This window comes from Siphateles boraxobius, unplaced genomic scaffold (genome assembly GCF_051911475.1).
Source record: "Siphateles boraxobius isolate OS27281-9 unplaced genomic scaffold, OSU_SipBor_1 15, whole genome shotgun sequence".
Classification (NCBI taxonomy): Eukaryota; Metazoa; Chordata; class Actinopteri; order Cypriniformes; family Leuciscidae; genus Siphateles; species Siphateles boraxobius.
Window position 1 is genome coordinate 748,470 of NW_027508755.1, and position 18,355 is coordinate 766,824.

The window sequence follows — 18,355 nt, forward strand, 5'->3', positions numbered from 1 at the left end:
AGGTCCCATATGGACCACTGCCTGGAGGACCTGACTTGGATTTTTAACTTCAGAAAGAGTCTGTGAGGACATCGTGTAGCTTTTAGACCTTCTGGGGACCCTCTGAGCAGAAAAAAAGTTCAAAAGGTCCCATATGGACCACTGCCTGGAGGACCTGACTTGACTTTTTAACATCAGAAAGAGTCCACGAGGACATCGTGTAGCTTTTAGACCTTCTGGGGACCCACTGAGCAGAAAAAAGGTTCAAAAGGTCCCATATGGACCACTGCCTGGAGAACCTCACTTGACTTTTTAACATCAGAAAGAGTCTATGAGGACATCGTGTAGCTTTTAGACCTTCTGGGGACCCTCTGAGCAGAAAAAAAGTTCAAAATGTCCCATATGGACCACTATCTGGAGGACCTGACGACTTTTTAACATCATAAAGAGTCTGTGAGGACATCATGTTGCTTTTAGACCTTCTGGGGACCCTCTGAGCAGAAAAAAAGTTCAAAAGGTCCCATATGGACCACTGTCTGGAAAACCTGACTCTACTTTTTAACATCAGAAAGAGTCTATGAGGACATCGTGTAGCTTTTAGACCTTCTGGGGACCCTCTGAGCAGAAAAAAAGTTCAAAAGGTCCCATATGGACCACTGCCTGGAGGACCGGACTTGACTTTTTAACTTCAGAAAGAGTCTGTGAGGACATCGTGTAGCTTTTAGACCTTCTGGGGACCCTCTGAGCAGAAAAAAAGTTCAAAAGGTCCCCTATGGACCACTGCCTGGAGGACCTCACTTGACTTTTTAACATCAGAAAGAGCCTATGAGGACATCGTGTAGCTTTTAGACCTTCTGGGGACCCTCTGAGCAGAAAAAAAGTTCAAAAGGTCCCATATGGACCACTATCTGGAGGACCTGACGACTTTTTAACATCAGAAAGAGTCTGTGAGGACATCATGTAGCTTTTAGACCTTCTGTGGACCCTCTGAGCAGAAAAAAAGTTCAAAAGGTCCCATATGGACCACAGCCTGGAGGACCTGACTCGACTTTTTAACATCAGAAAGAGTCTATGAGGACATCGTGTAGCTTTTAGACCTTCTGGGGACCCTCTGAGCAGAAAAAAAGTTCAAAAGGTCCCATATGGACCACTGCCTGGAGGACCTGACTTGACTTTTTAACATCAGAAAGAGTCTATGAGGACATCGTGTAGCTTTTAGACCTTCTGGGGACCCTCTGAGCAGAAAAAAAGTTCAAAAGGTCCCATATGGACCACTGCCTGGAGGACCTGACTTGACTTTTTAACTTCAGAAAGAGTCTGTGAGGACATCGTGTAGCTTTTAGACCTTCTGGGGACCCTCTGAGCAGAAAAAAAGTTCAAAAGGTCCCAGTCTGGTGGTCTTGACGACTTTTTTACATCAGAAAGTTTCTATAAGGACATCATGTAGCTTCAGACCTTCTCTGGACCCTCTGAGCAGAAAAAAAGTTCAATGGCTACTGTATGGCGGACTTGACTGATCTTTTTAACATTAGAAAGAGTCAGTAAGGACATCTCGTAGCTTTTAGACCTTCTGGGGACCCTCTGAGCAGAAAAAAAAGTTCAAAAGGTCCCACATGGACCACTGCCTGGAGGACATGACTTGACTTTTTAACATCAGAAAGAGTCTGTGAGGACATCCTCTAGCTTTTAGACCCTCTGAGCAGAAAAAAAGTTCAAAATCTCCCACATGGACCACTGCCTGGAGGACCTCACTTGACTTTTTAACATCAGAAAGAGTCTATGAGGACATCGTGTAGCTTTTAGACCTTCTGGGGACCCTCTGAGCAGAAAAAAAGTTCAAAAGGTCCCATATGGACCACTGCCTGGAGGACCTGACTTGACTTTTTAACATCAGAAAGAGTCTGTGAGGACATCGTGTAGCTTTTAGACCTTCTGGGGACCCTCTGAGCAGAAAAAAAGTTCAAAAGGTCCAATATGGACCACTACCTGGAGGACCTGACTTGACTTTTTAACATCAGAAAGAGTCTGTGAGGACATCGTGTAGCTTTTAGACCTTCTGGGGACCCTCTAAGCAGAAAAAAAGTTCAAAGGGTCCAATATGGACCACTACCTGAAGGACCTGACTTGACTTTTTAACATCAGAAAGAGTCTGTGTGAGGACATCGTGTAGCTTTTAGACCTTCTGAGCAGAAAAAAAGTTCAAAAGGTCCCATATGGACCACTGCCTGGAAGACCTGACTTGACTTTTTAACATCAGAGAGAGTCTATGAGGACATTGTGTAGCTTTTAGACCTTCTGGGGACCCTCTAAGCAGAAAAAAAGTTCAAAGGGTCCCATTCTGGCTGACTTGACTTGACTTTTTAACATCAGAAAGTTTCTATAAGGACATCGTGTAGCTTTTAGACCTTCTGGGGACCCTCTGAGCAGAAAAAAAGTTCAAAAGGTCCCATATGGACCACTGCCTGGAGGACCTGACTTGACTTTTTAACATCAGAAAGAGTCTGTGAGGACATCGTGTAGCTTTTAGACCTTCTGGGGACCCTCTGAGCAGAAAAAAAGTTCAAAAGGTCCAATATGGACCACTACCTGGAAGACCTGACTTGACTTTTTAACATCAGAAAGAGTCTGTGAGGACATCGTGTAGCTTTTAGACCTTCTGGGGACCCTCTAAGCAGAAAAAAAGTTCAAAGGGTCCAATATGGACCACTACCTGAAGGACCTGACTTGACTTTTTAACATCAGAAAGAGTCTGTGTGAGGACATCGTGTAGCTTTTAGACCTTCTGAGCAGAAAAAAAGTTCAAAAGGTCCCATATGGACCACTGCCTGGAAGACCTGACTTGACTTTTTAACATCAGAGAGAGTCTATGAGGACATTGTGTAGCTTTTAGACCTTCTGGGGACCCTCTAAGCAGAAAAAAAGTTCAAAGGGTCCCATTCTGGCTGACTTGACTTGACTTTTTAACATCAGAAAGTTTCTATAAGGACATCATGTAGCTTTTAGACCTTCTCTGGACCCTTCTGAGCAGAAAAAAAGTTCAATGTGTCCCATATGGACTACTGTATGGCGGATTTGACTTGTCTTTTTAACATCAGAAAGAGTCAGTAATGACATCATGTAGCTTTTAGACCTTCTGTGGACCCTCTGAGCAGAAAAAAAGTTCAAAAGGTCCCAGTTTGGCGGACTTGACTTGACTTTTTAACATCAGAAAGTTTCTATAAGGACATCATGTAGCTTTTATACCTTCTCGGTACCCTATGAGCAGAAAAAAAGTTCAAAAGGTCCCATATGGACCACTGCCTGGAGGACCTGACTTGACTTTTTAACATCAGAAAGAGTCTTTGTGGACATCGTGTAGCTTATAGACCTTCTGGGGACCCTCTGAGCAGAAAAAAAGTTCAAAAGGTCCCATATGGACCACTGCCTGGAGGACCTGACGACTTTTTAACATCAGAAAGAGTCTGTGAGGAATCGTGTAGATTTTAGACTTTCTGGGGACCCTCTGAGCAGAAAAAAGTTCAAAAGCTCCCATATGGACCACTGCCTGGAGGACCTGACGACTTTTTAACATCAGAAAGAATCTGTGAGGACATCGTGTAGCTTATAGACCTTCTGAGCAGAAAAAAAGTTCAAAAGGTCCCATATGGACCACTGCCTGGAGGACCTGACTTGGATTTTTAACTTCAGAAAGAGTCTGTGAGGACATCATGTAGCTTTTAGACCTTCTGAGCAGAAAAAAAAGTTCAAAAGGTCCCATATGGACCACTGCCTGGAGGACCTGACTTGACTTTTTAACATTAGAAAGAGTTTGTGAGGACATCATGTAGCTTTTAGACCTTCTGAGCAGAAAAAAAGTTCAAAAGGTCCCATATGGACCACTGCCTGGAGGACCTGACTTGACTTTTTAACATCAGAAAGAGTCTGTGAGGACATCGTGTAGCTTTTAGACCTTCTGAGCAGAAAAAAAGTTCAAAAGGTCCCATATGGACCACTGCCTGGAGGACCTGATTTGACTTTTTAACATCAGAAAGAGTCTGTGAGGACATCGTGTAGCTTTTAGACCTTCTGGGGACCCTCTGAGCAGAAAAAAAGCTCAAAGGGTCCCATATGGACCACTGCCTGGAGGATCTGACTTGACTTTTTAAGATCTGAAAAAGAGTCTATGAGGACATCGTGTAGCTTTTAGACCTTCTGGGGACCCTCTGAGCAGAAAAAAAGTTCAATGGGTCCCATATGGACCACTGTCTGGAAGACCTGACTTGACTTTTTAACATCAGAGAGAGTCTATGAGGACATTGTGTAGCTTTTAGACCTTCTGGGGACCCTCTAAGCAGAAAAAAAGTTCAAAGGGTCCCAGTCTGGCTGACTTGACTTGACTTTTTAACATCGGAAAGTTTCTATAAGGACATCATGTAGCTTTTAGACCTTCTCTGGACCCTCTGAGCAGAAAAAAGTTCAATGGGTCCCCTATGGACTACTGTATGGCGGATTTGACTTGTCTTTTTAACATCAGAAAGAGTCAGTAAGGACATCATGTAGCTTTTAGACCTTCTGTGGACCCTCTGAGCAGAAAAAAAGTTCAAAAGGTCCCAGTTTGGCGGACTTGACTTGACTTTTTAACATCAGAAAGTTTCTATAAGGACATCATGTAGCTTTTATACCTTCTGGGGACCCTATGAGCAGAAAAAAAGTTCAAAAGGTCCCATATGGACCACTGCCTGGAGGACCTGACTTGACTTTTTAACATCAGAAAGAGTCTGAGTGGACATCGTGTAGCTTTTAGACCTTCTGGGGACCCTCTGAGCAGAAAAAAAGTTCAAAAGGTCCCATATGGACCACTGCCTGGAGGACCTGACGATTTTTTAACATCAGAAAGAGTCTGTGAGGAATCGTGTAGCTTTTAGACCTTCTGGGGACCCTCTGAGCAGAAAAAAGTTCAAAAGGTCCCATATGGACCACTGCCTTAAGGGACCTGACGACTTTTTAACATCAGAAAGAATCTGTGAGGACATCGTGTAGCTTATAGACCTTCTGAGCAGAAAAAAAGTTCAAAAGGTCCCATATGGACCACTGCCTGGAGGACCTGACTTGGATTTTTAACTTCAGAAAGAGTCTGTGAGGACATCGTGTAGCTTTTAGACCTTCTGGGGACCCTCTGAGCAGAAAAAAAGTTCAAAAGGTCCCATATGGACCACTGCCTGGAGGACCTGACTTGACTTTTTAACATCAGAAAGAGTCCACGAGGACATCGTGTAGCTTTTAGACCTTCTGGGGACCCACTGAGCAGAAAAAAGGTTCAAAAGGTCCCATATGGACCACTGCCTGGAGGACCTCACTTGACTTTTTAACATCAGAAAGAGTCTATGAGGACATCGTGTAGCTTTTAGACCTTCTGGGGACCCTCTGAGCAGAAAAAAAGTTCAAAATGTCCCATATGGACCACTATCTGGAGGACCTGACGACTTTTTAACATCATAAAGAGTCTGTGAGGACATCATGTTGCTTTTAGACCTTCTGGGGACCCTCTGAGCAGAAAAAAAGTTCAAAAGGTCCCATATGGACCACTGTCTGGAAAACCTGACTCTACTTTTTAACATCAGAAAGAGTCTATGAGGACATTGTGTAGCTTTTAGACCTTCTGGGGACCCTCTGAGCAGAAAAAAAGTTCAAAAGGTCCCATATGGACCACTGCCTGGAGGACCGGACTTGACTTTTTAACTTCAGAAAGAGTCTGTGAGGACATCGTGTAGCTTTTAGACCTTCTGGGGACCCTCTGAGCAGAAAAAAAGTTCAAAAGGTCCCCTATGGACCACTGCCTGGAGGACCTCACTTGACTTTTTAACATCAGAAAGAGCCTATGAGGACATCGTGTAGCTTTTAGACCTTCTGGGGACCCTCTGAGCAGAAAAAAAGTTCAAAAGGTCCCATATGGACCACTATCTGGAGGACCTGACGACTTTTTAACATCAGAAAGAGTCTGTGAGGACATCATGTAGCTTTTAGACCTTCTGTGGACCCTCTGAGCAGAAAAAAAGTTCAAAAGGTCCCATATGGACCACAGCCTGGAGGACCTGACTCGACTTTTTAACATCAGAAAGAGTCTATGAGGACATCGTGTAGCTTTTAGACCTTCTGGGGACCCTCTGAGCAGAAAAAAAGTTCAAAAGGTCCCATATGGACCACTGCCTGGAGGACCTGACTTGACTTTTTAACATCAGAAAGAGTCTATGAGGACATCGTGTAGCTTTTAGACCTTCTGGGGACCCTCTGAGCAGAAAAAAAGTTCAAAAGGTCCCATATGGACCACTGCCTGGAGGACCTGACTTGACTTTTTAACTTCAGAAAGAGTCTGTGAGGACATCGTGTAGCTTTTAGACCTTCTGGGGACCCTCTGAGCAGAAAAAAAGTTCAAAAGGTCCCCTATGGACCACTGCCTGGAGGACCTCACTTGACTTTTTAACATCAGAAAGAGTCTGTGAGGACATCATGTAGCTTTTAGACCTTCTGGGGACCCTCTGAGCAGAAAAAAAGTTCAAAAGGTCCCATATGGACCACAGCCTGGAGGACCTGACTTGACTTTTTAACATCAGAAAGAGTCTATGAGGATATCGTGTAGCTTTTAGACCTTCTGGGGACCCTCTGAGCAGAAAAAAAGTTCAAAAGGTCCCATATGGACCACTGCCTGGAGGACCTGACTTGACTTTTTAACATCAGAAAGAGTCTCTGAAGACATCGTGTATGTTTTAGACCTTCTGGGGACCCTCTGAGCAGAAAAAAAGTTCAAAAGGTCCCATATGGACCACTGCCTGGAAGACCTGACTTGACTTTTTAACATCAGAAAGAGTCTTTAAGGACATCATGTAGCTTTTAGAGCTTCTGGGGACCCTCTGAGGAGGAAAAAAGTTCAAAAGGTCCCAGTCTGGAGGACTTGACTTGACTTTTTAACATCAGAAAGTTGGCATGTAGCATCATGTAGCTTTTAGACCTTCTCTTGACCCCCTGAGCAGAAAAAAAGTTCAATGGGTCCCATATGGACTACTGTATGGCGAACTTGACTTGTCTTTTTAACATCAGAAAGAGTCAATTAGAACATCATGTAGCTTTTAGACCATCTGGGGACCCTCTGAGCAGAAAAAAGTTCAAAAACTCCCATATGGACAACTGTACGGCGGACTTGACTTGACTTTTTAACATCAGAAAGAGTCTGTGAGGACAACCTGTAGCTTTTAGACCTTCTGGGGACCCTCTGAGCAGAAAAAAAGTTCAAAGGGTCCCATATGGACCACTGCCTGGGGGACCTCACTTGACTTTTTAACATCAGAAAGAATCTATGAGGACATTGTGTAGCTTTTAGACCTTCTGGGGACCCTCTGAGCAGAAAAAAAGTTCAAAAGGTCCCATATGGACCACTGCCTGGAGGACCTGACTTGACTTTTTAACATCAGAAAGAGTCTATGAGGACATCGTGTAGCTTTTAGACCTTCTGGGGACCCTCTGAGCAGAAAAAAAGTTCAATGGGTCCCATATGGACCACTGTCTGGAAGACTTGACTTGACTTTTTAACATCAGAGAGAGTCTATGAGGACATTGTGTAGCTTTTAGACCTTCTGGGGACCCTCTAAGCAGAAAAAAAGTTCAAAGGGTCCCAGTCTGGCTGACTTGACTTGACTTTTTAACATCAGAAAGTTTCTATAAGGACATCATGTAGCTTTTAGACCTTCTCTGGACCCTCTGAGCAGAAAAAAAGTTCAATGGGTCCCATATGGACTACTGTATGGCGGATTTGACTTGTCTTTTTAACATCAGAAAGAGTCTGTGTGGACATCGTGTAGCTTTTAGACCTTCTGGGGACCCTCTGAGCAGAAAAAAAGTTCAAAAGGTCCCATATGGACAACTGCCTGGAGGACCTGACGATTTTTTAACATCAGAAAGAGTCTGTGAGGAATCGTGTAGCTTTTAGACCTTCTGGGGACCCTCTGAGCAGAAAAAAGTTCAAAAGGTCCAATATGGAGCACTGCCTGGAGGACCTGACGACTTTTTAACATCAGAAAGAATCTGTGAGGACATCGTGTAGCTTTTAGACCTTCTGAGCAGAAAACAAGTTCAAAAGGTCCCATATGGACCACTGCCTGGAGGACCTGACTTGGATTTTTAACTTCAGAAAGAGTCTGTGAGGACATCGTGTAGCTTTTAGACCTTCTGGGGACCCTCTGAGCAGAAAAAAAGTTCAAAAGGTCCCATATGGACCACTGCCTGGAGGACCTGACTTGACTTTTTAACATCAGAAAGAGTCTATGAGGACATCGTGTAGCTTTTAGACCTTCTGGGGACCCACTGAGCAGAAAAAAGGTTCAAAAGGTCCCATATGGACCACTGCCTGGAGGACCTCACTTGACTTTTTTACATCAGAAAGAGTCTATGAGGACATCGTGTAGCTTTTAGACCTTCTGGGGACCCTCTGAGCAGAAAAAAAGTTCAAAAGGTCCCATATGGACCACTATCTGGAGGACCTGACGACTTTTTAACATCAGAAAGAGTCTTTGAGGACATCATGTTGCTTTTAGACCTTCTGGGGACCCTCTGAGCAGAAAAAAAGTTCAAAAGGTCCCATATGGACCCATGTCTGGAAAACCTGACTTGACTTTTTAACATCAGAAAGAGTCTATGAGGACATCGTGTAGCTTTTAGACCTTCTGGGGACCCTCTGAGCAGAAAAAAAGTTCAAAAGGTCCCATATGGACCACTGCCTGGAGGACCTGACGATTTTTTAACATCAGAAAGAGTCTGTGAGGAATCGTGTAGCTTTTAGACCTTCTGGGGACCCTCTGAGCAGAAAAAAGTTCAAAAGGTCCCATATGGAGCACTGCCTGGAGGACCTGACGACTTTTTAACATCAGAAAGAATCTGTGAGGACATCGTGTAGCTTTTAGACCTTCTGAGCAGAAAAAAAGTTCAAAAGGTCCCATATGGACCACTGCCTGGAGGACCTGACTTGGATTTTTAACTTCAGAAAGAGTCTGTGAGGACATCGTGTAGCTTTTAGACCTTCTGGGGACCCTCTGAGCAGAAAAAAAGTTCAAAAGGTCCCATATGGACCACTATCTGGAGGACCTGACGACTTTTTAACATCAGAAAGAGTCTGTGAGGACATCATGTAGCTTTTAGACCTTCTGTGGACCCTCTGAGCAGAAAAAAAGTTCAAAAGGTCCCATATGGACCACAGCCTGGAGGACCTGACTCGACTTTTTAACATCAGAAAGAGTCTATGAGGACATCGTGTAGCTTTTAGACCTTCTGGGGACCCTCTGAGCAGAAAAAAAGTTCAAAAGGTCCCATATGGACCACTGCCTGGAGGACCTGACTTGACTTTTTAACATCAGAAAGAGTCTATGAGGACATCGTGTAGCTTTTAGACCTTCTGGGGACCCTCTGAGCAGAAAAAAAGTTCAAAAGGTCCCATATGGACCACTGCCTGGAGGACCTGACTTGACTTTTTAACTTCAGAAAGAGTCTGTGAGGACATCGTGTAGCTTTTAGACCTTCTGGGGACCCTCTGAGCAGAAAAAAAGTTCAAAAGGTCCCCTATGGACCACTGCCTGGAGGACCTCACTTGACTTTTTAACATCAGAAAGAGTCTGTGAGGACATCATGTAGCTTTTAGACCTTCTGGGGACCCTCTGAGCAGAAAAAAAGTTCAAAAGGTCCCATATGGACCACAGCCTGGAGGACCTGACTTGACTTTTTAACATCAGAAAGAGTCTATGAGGATATCGTGTAGCTTTTAGACCTTCTGGGGACCCTCTGAGCAGAAAAAAAGTTCAAAAGGTCCCATATGGACCACTGCCTGGAGGACCTGACTTGACTTTTTAACATCAGAAAGAGTCTCTGAGGACATCGTGTATGTTTTAGACCTTCTGGGGACCCTCTGAGCAGAAAAAAAGTTCAAAAGGTCCCATATGGACCACTGCCTGGAAGACCTGACTTGACTTTTTAACATCAGAAAGAGTCTTTAAGGACATCATGTAGCTTTTAGAGCTTCTGGGGACCCTCTGAGGAGGAAAAAAGTTCAAAAGGTCCCAGTCTGGAGGACTTGACTTGACTTTTTAACATCAGAAAGTTGGCATGTAGCATCATGTAGCTTTTAGACCTTCTCTTGACCCCCTGAGCAGAAAAAAAGTTCAATGGGTCCCATATGGACTACTGTATGGCGAACTTGACTTGTCTTTTTAACATCAGAAAGAGTCAATTAGAACATCATGTAGCTTTTAGACCATCTGGGGACCCTCTGAGCAGAAAAAAGTTCAAAAACTCCCATATGGACAACTGTACGGCGGACTTGACTTGACTTTTTAACATCAGAAAGAGTCTGTGAGGACAACCTGTAGCTTTTAGACCTTCTGGGGACCCTCTGAGCAGAAAAAAAGTTCAAAGGGTCCCATATGGACCACTGCCTGGGGGACCTCACTTGACTTTTTAACATCAGAAAGAATCTATGAGGACATTGTGTAGCTTTTAGACCTTCTGGGGACCCTCTGAGCAGAAAAAAAGTTCAAAAGGTCCCATATGGACCACTGCCTGGAGGACCTGACTTGACTTTTTAACATCAGAAAGAGTCTATGAGGACATCGTGTAGCTTTTAGACCTTCTGGGGACCCTCTGAGCAGAAAAAAAGTTCAATGGGTCCCATATGGACCACTGTCTGGAAGACTTGACTTGACTTTTTAACATCAGAGAGAGTCTATGAGGACATTGTGTAGCTTTTAGACCTTCTGGGGACCCTCTAAGCAGAAAAAAAGTTCAAAGGGTCCCAGTCTGGCTGACTTGACTTGACTTTTTAACATCAGAAAGTTTCTATAAGGACATCATGTAGCTTTTAGACCTTCTCTGGACCCTCTGAGCAGAAAAAAAGTTCAATGGGTCCCATATGGACTACTGTATGGCGGATTTGACTTGTCTTTTTAACATCAGAAAGAGTCTGTGTGGACATCGTGTAGCTTTTAGACCTTCTGGGGACCCTCTGAGCAGAAAAAAAGTTCAAAAGGTCCCATATGGACAACTGCCTGGAGGACCTGACGATTTTTTAACATCAGAAAGAGTCTGTGAGGAATCGTGTAGCTTTTAGACCTTCTGGGGACCCTCTGAGCAGAAAAAAGTTCAAAAGGTCCAATATGGAGCACTGCCTGGAGGACCTGACGACTTTTTAACATCAGAAAGAATCTGTGAGGACATCGTGTAGCTTTTAGACCTTCTGAGCAGAAAACAAGTTCAAAAGGTCCCATATGGACCACTGCCTGGAGGACCTGACTTGGATTTTTAACTTCAGAAAGAGTCTGTGAGGACATCGTGTAGCTTTTAGACCTTCTGGGGACCCTCTGAGCAGAAAAAAAGTTCAAAAGGTCCCATATGGACCACTGCCTGGAGGACCTGACTTGACTTTTTAACATCAGAAAGAGTCTATGAGGACATCGTGTAGCTTTTAGACCTTCTGGGGACCCACTGAGCAGAAAAAAGGTTCAAAAGGTCCCATATGGACCACTGCCTGGAGGACCTCACTTGACTTTTTTACATCAGAAAGAGTCTATGAGGACATTGTGTAGCTTTTAGACCTTCTGGGGACCCTCTGAGCAGAAAAAAAGTTCAAAAGGTCCCATATGGACCACTATCTGGAGGACCTGACGACTTTTTAACATCAGAAAGAGTCTTTGAGGACATCATGTTGCTTTTAGACCTTCTGGGGACCCTCTGAGCAGAAAAAAAGTTCAAAAGGTCCCATATGGACCCATGTCTGGAAAACCTGACTTGACTTTTTAACATCAGAAAGAGTCTATGAGGACATCGTGTAGCTTTTAGACCTTCTGGGGACCCTCTGAGCAGAAAAAAAGTTCAAAAGGTCCCATATGGACCACTGCCTGGAGGACCTGACGATTTTTTAACATCAGAAAGAGTCTGTGAGGAATCGTGTAGCTTTTAGACCTTCTGGGGACCCTCTGAGCAGAAAAAAGTTCAAAAGGTCCCATATGGAGCACTGCCTGGAGGACCTGACGACTTTTTAACATCAGAAAGAATCTGTGAGGACATCGTGTAGCTTTTAGACCTTCTGAGCAGAAAAAAAGTTCAAAAGGTCCCATATGGACCACTGCCTGGAGGACCTGACTTGGATTTTTAACTTCAGAAAGAGTCTGTGAGGACATCGTGTAGCTTTTAGACCTTCTGGGGACCCTCTGAGCAGAAAAAAAGTTCAAAAGGTCCCATATGGACCACTGCCTGGAGGACCTGACTTGACTTTTTAACATCAGAAAGAGTCTATGAGGACATCGTGTAGCTTTTAGACCTTCTGGGGACCCATTGAGCAGAAAAAAGGTTCAAAAGGTCCCATATGGACCACTGCCTGGAGGACCTGACTTGACTTTTTAACATCGGAAAGAGTCTATGAGGACATTGTGTAGCTTTTAGACCTTCTGGGGACCCACTGAGCAGAAAAAAGGTTCAAAAGGTCCCATATGGACCACTGCCTGGAGGACCTGACTTGACTTTTTTACATCAGAAAGAGTCTATGAGGACATCGTGTAGCTTTTAGACCTTCTGGGGACCCTCTGAGCAGAAAAAAAGTTCAAAAGGTCCCATATGGACCACTATCTGGAGGACCTGACGACTTTTTAACATCAGAAAGAGTCTTTGAGGACATCATGTTGCTTTTAGACCTTCTGGGGACCCTCTGAGCAGAAAAAAAGTTCAAAAGGTCCCATATGGACCACTGTCTGGAAAACCTGACTTGACTTTTTAACATCAGAAAGAGTCTATGAGGACATCGTGTAGCTTTTAGACCTTCTGGGGACCCTCTGAGCAGAAAAAAAGTTCAAAAGGTCCCATATGGACCACTGCCTGGAGGACCTGACGATTTTTTAACATCAGAAAGAGTCTGTGAGGAATCGTGTAGCTTTTAGACCTTCTGGGGACCCTCTGAGCAGAAAAAAGTTCAAAAGGTCCAATATGGAGCACTGCCTGGAGGACCTGACGACTTTTTAACATCAGAAAGAATCTGTGAGGACATCGTGTAGCTTTTAGACCTTCTGAGCAGAAAAAAAGTTCAAAAGGTCCCATATGGACCACTGCCTGGAGGACCTGACTTGGATTTTTAACTTCAGAAAGAGTCTGTGAGGACATCGTGTAGCTTTTAGACCTTCTGGGGACCCTCTGAGCAGAAAAAAAGTTCAAAAGGTCCCATATGGACCACTGCCTTGAGGACCTGACTTGACTTTTTAACATCAGAAAGAGTCTATGAGGACATCGTGTAGCTTTTAGACCTTCTGGGGACCCACTGAGCAGAAAAAAGGTTCAAAAGGTCCCATATGGACCACTGCCTGGAGGACCTCACTTGACTTTTTTACATCAGAAAGAGTCTATGAGGACATCGTGTAGCTTTTAGACCTTCTGGGGACCCTCTGAGCCGAAAAAAAGTTCAAAAGGTCCCATATGGACCACTATCTGGAGGACCTGACGACTTTTTAACATCAGAAAGAGTCTTTGAGGACATCATGTTGCTTTTAGACCTTCTGGGGACCCTCTGAGCAGAAAAAAAGTTCAAAAGGTCCCATATGGACCACTGTCTGGAAAACCTGACTTGACTTTTTAACATCAGAAAGAGTCTATGAGGACATCGTGTAGCTTTTAGACCTTCTGGGGACCCTCTGAGCAGAAAAAAGGTTCAAAAGGTCCCATATGGACCACTGCCTGGAGGACCTGACGATTTTTTAACATCAGAAAGAGTCTGTGAGGAATCGTGTAGCTTTTAGACCTTCTGGGGACCCTCTGAGCAGAAAAAAGTTCAAAAGGTCCCATATGGAGCACTGCCTGGAGGAACTGACGACTTTTTAACATCAGAAAGAATCTGTGAGGACATCGTGTAGCTTTTAGACCTTCTGAGCAGAAAAAAAGTTCAAAAGGTCCCATATGGACCACTGCCTGGAGGACCTGACTTGGATTTTTAACTTCAGAAAGAGTCTGTGAGGACATCGTGTAGCTTTTAGACCTTCTGGGGACCCTCTGAGCAGAAAAAAAGTTCAAAAGGTCCCATATGGACCACTGCCTGGAGGACCTGACTTGACTTTTTAACATCAGAAAGAGTCTATGAGGACATCGTGTAGCTTTTAGACCTTCTGGGGACCCATTGAGCAGAAAAAAGGTTCAAAAGGTCCCATATGGACCACTGCCTGGAGGACCTGACTTGACTTTTTAACATCAGAAAGAGTCTATGAGGACATCGTGTAGCTTTTAGACCTTCTGGGGACCCACTGAGCAGAAAAAAGGTTCAAAAGGTCCCATATGGACCACTGCCTGGAGGACCTCACTTGACTTTTTTACATCAGAAAGAGTCTATGAGGACATCATGTTGCTTTTAGACCTTCTGGGGACCCTCTGAGCAGAAAAAAAGTTCAAAAGGTCCCATATGGACCACTGTCTGGAAAACCTGACTTGACTTTTTAACATCAGAAAGAGTCTATGAGGACATCGTGTAGCTTTTAGACCTTCTGGGGACCCTCTGAGCAGAAAAAAAGTTCAAAAGGTCCCATATGGACCACTGCCTGGAGGACCTGACGATTTTTTAACATCAGAAAGAGTCTGTGAGGAATCGTGTAGCTTTTAGACCTTCTGGGGACCCTCTGAGCAGAAAAAAGTTCAAAAGGTCCAATATGGAGCACTGCCTGGAGGACCTGACGACTTTTTAACATCAGAAAGAATCTGTGAGGACATCGTGTAGCTTTTAGACCTTCTGAGCAGAAAAAAAGTTCAAAAGGTCCCATATGGACCACTGCCTGGAGGACCTGACTTGGATTTTTAACTTCAGAAAGAGTCTGTGAGGACATTGTGTAGCTTTTAGACCTTATGGGGACCCTCTGAGCAGAAAAAAAGTTCAAAAGGTCCCATATGGACCACTGCCTGGAGGACCTGACTTGACTTTTTAACATCAGAAAGAGTCTATGAGGACATCGTGTAGCTTTTAGACCTTCTGGGGACCCACTGAGCAGAAAAAAGGTTCAAAAGGTCCCATATGGACCACTGCCTGGAGGACCTCACTTGACTTTTTTACATCAGAAAGAGTCTATGAGGACATCGTGTAGCTTTTAGACCTTCTGGGGACCCTCTGAGCAGAAAAAAAGTTCAAAAGGTCCCATATGGACCACTATCTGGAGGACCTGACGACTTTTTAACATCAGAAAGAGTCTTTGAGGACATCATGTTGCTTTTAGACCTTCTGGGGACCCTCTGAGCAGAAAAAAAGTTCAAAAGGTCCCATATGGACCACTGTCTGGAAAACCTGACTTGACTTTTTAACATCAGAAAGAGTCTATGAGGACATCGTGTAGCTTTTAGACCTTCTGGGGACCCTCTGAGCAGAAAAAAAGTTCAAAAGGTCCCATATGGACCACTGCCTGGAGGACCTGACGATTTTTTAACATCAGAAAGAGTCTGTGAGGAATCGTGTAGCTTTTAGACCTTCTGGGGACCCTCTGAGCAGAAAAAAGTTCAAAAGGTCCCATATGGAGCACTGCCTGGAGGACCTGACGACTTTTTAACATCAGAAAGAATCTGTGAGGACATCGTGTAGCTTTTAGACCTTCTGAGCAGAAAAAAAGTTCAAAAGGTCCCATATGGACCACTGCCTGGAGGACCTGACTTGGATTTTTAACTTCAGAAAGAGTCTGTGAGGACATCGTGTAGCTTTAAGACCTTCTGGGGACCCTCTGAGCAGAAAAAAAGTTCAAAAGGTCCCATATGGACCACTGCCTGGAGGACCTGACTTGACTTTTTAACATCAGAAAGAGTCTATGAGGACATCGTGTAGCTTTTAGACCTTCTGGGGACCCATTGAGCAGAAAAAAGGTTCAAAAGGTCCCATATGGACCACTGCCTGGAGGACCTGACTTGACTTTTTAACATCAGAAAGAGTCTATGAGGACATCGTGTAGCTTTTAGACCTTCTGGGGACCCACTGAGCAGAAAAAAGGTTCAAAAGGTCCCATATGGACCACTGCCTGGAGGACCTCACTTGACTTTTTTACATCAGAAAGAGTCTATGAGGACATCGTGTAGCTTTTAGACCTTCTTGGGACCCTCTGAGCAGACAAAAAGTTCAAAAGGTCCCATATGGACCACTATCTGGAGGACCTGACGACTTTTTAACATCAGAAAGAGTCTTTGAGGACATCATGTTGCTTTTAGACCTTCTGGGGACCCTCTGAGCAGAAAAAAAGTTCAAAAGGTCCCATATGGACCACTGTCTGGAAAACCTGACTTGACTTTTTAACATCAGAAAGAGTCTATGAGGACATCGTGTAGCTTTTAGACCTTCTGGGGACCCTCTGAGCAGAAAAAAAGTTCAAAAGGTCCCATATGGACCACTGCCTGGAGGACCTGACGATTTTTTAACATCAGAAAGAGTCTGTGAGGAATCGTGTAGCTTTTAGACCTTCTGGGGACCCTCTGAGCAGAAAAAAGTTCAAAAGGTCCCATATGGAGCACTGCCTGGAGGACCTGACGACTTTTTAACATCAGAAAGAATCTGTGAGGACATCGTGTAGCTTTTAGACCTTCTGAGCAGAAAAAAAGTTCAAAAGGTCCCATATGGACCACTGCCTGGAGGACCTGACTTGGATTTTTAACTTCAGAAAGAGTCTGTGAGGACATCGTGTAGCTTTTAGACCTTCTGGGGACCCTCTGAGCAGAAAAAAAGTTCAAAAGGTCCCCTATGGACCACTATCTGGAGGACCTGACGACTTTTTAACATCAGAAAGAGTCTTTGAGGACATCATGTTGCTTTTAGACCTTCTGGGGACCCTCTGAGCAGAAAAAAAGTTCAAAAGGTCCCATATGGACCACTGTCTGGAAAACCTGACTTGACTTTTTAACATCAGAAAGAGTCTATGAGGACATCGTGTAGCTTTTAGACCTTCTGGGGACCCTCTGAGCAGAAAAAAAGTACAAAAGGTCCCAAATGGACCACTGCCTGGAGGACCTGACGATTTTTTAACATCAGAAAGAGTCTGTGAGGAATCGTGTAGCTTTTAGACCTTCTGGGGACCCTCTGAGCAGAAAAAAGTTCAAAAGGTCCAATATGGAGCACTGCCTGGAGGACCTGACGACTTTTTAACATCAGAAAGAATCTGTGAGGACATCGTGTAGCTTTTAGACCTTCTGAGCAGAAAAAAAGTTCAAAAGGTCCCATATGGACCACTGCCTGGAGGACCTGACTTGGATTTTTAACTTCAGAAAGAGTCTGTGAGGACATCGTGTAGCTTTTAGACCTTATGGGGACCCTCTGAGCAGAAAAAAAGTTCAAAAGGTCCCATATGGACCACTGCCTGGAGGACCTGACTTGACTTTTTAACATCAGAAAGAGTCTATGAGGACATCGTGTAGCTTTTAGACCTTCTGGGGACCCACTGAGCAGAAAAAAGGTTCAAAAGGTCCCATATGGACACCTGCCTGGAGGACCTCACTTGACTTTTTTACATCAGAAAGAGTCTATGAGGACATCGTGTAGCTTTTAGACCTTCTGGGGACCCTCTGAGCAGAAAAAAAGTTCAAAAGGTCCCATATGGACCACTATCTGGAGGACCTGACGACTTTTTAACATCAGAAAGAGTCTTTGAGGACATCATGTTGCTTTTAGACCTTCTGGGGACCCTCTGAGCAGAAAAAAAGTTCAAAAGGTCCCATATGGACCACTGTCTGGAAAACCTGACTTGACTTTTTAACATCAGAAAGAGTCTATGAGGACATCGTGTAGCTTTTAGACCTTCTGGGGACCCTCTGAGCAGAAAAAAGTTCAAAAGGTCCCATATGGACCACTGCCTGGAGGACCTGACTTGACTTTTTAACATCAGAAAGAGTCTATGAGGACATCGTGTAGCTTTTAGACCTTCTGGGGACCCACTGAGCAGAAAAAAGGTTCAAAAGGTCCCATATGGACCACTGCCTGGAGGACCTCACTTGACTTTTTTACATCAGAAAGAGTCTATGAGGACATCGTGTAGCTTTTAGACCTTCTGGGGACCCTCTGAGCAGAAAAAAAGTTCAAAAGGTCCCATATGGACCACTATCTGGAGGACCTGACGACTTTTTAACATCAGAAAGAGTCTTTGAGGACATCATGTTGCTTTTAGACCTTCTGGGGACCCTCTGAGCAGAAAAAAAGTTCAAAAGGTCCCATATGGACCACTGTCTGGAAAACCTGACTTGACTTTTTAACATCAGAAAGAGTCTATGAGGACATCGTGTAGCTTTTAGACCTTCTGGGGACCCTCTGAGCAGAAAAAAAGTTCAAAAGGTCCCATATGGACCACTGCCTGGAGGACCTGACGATTTTTTAACATCA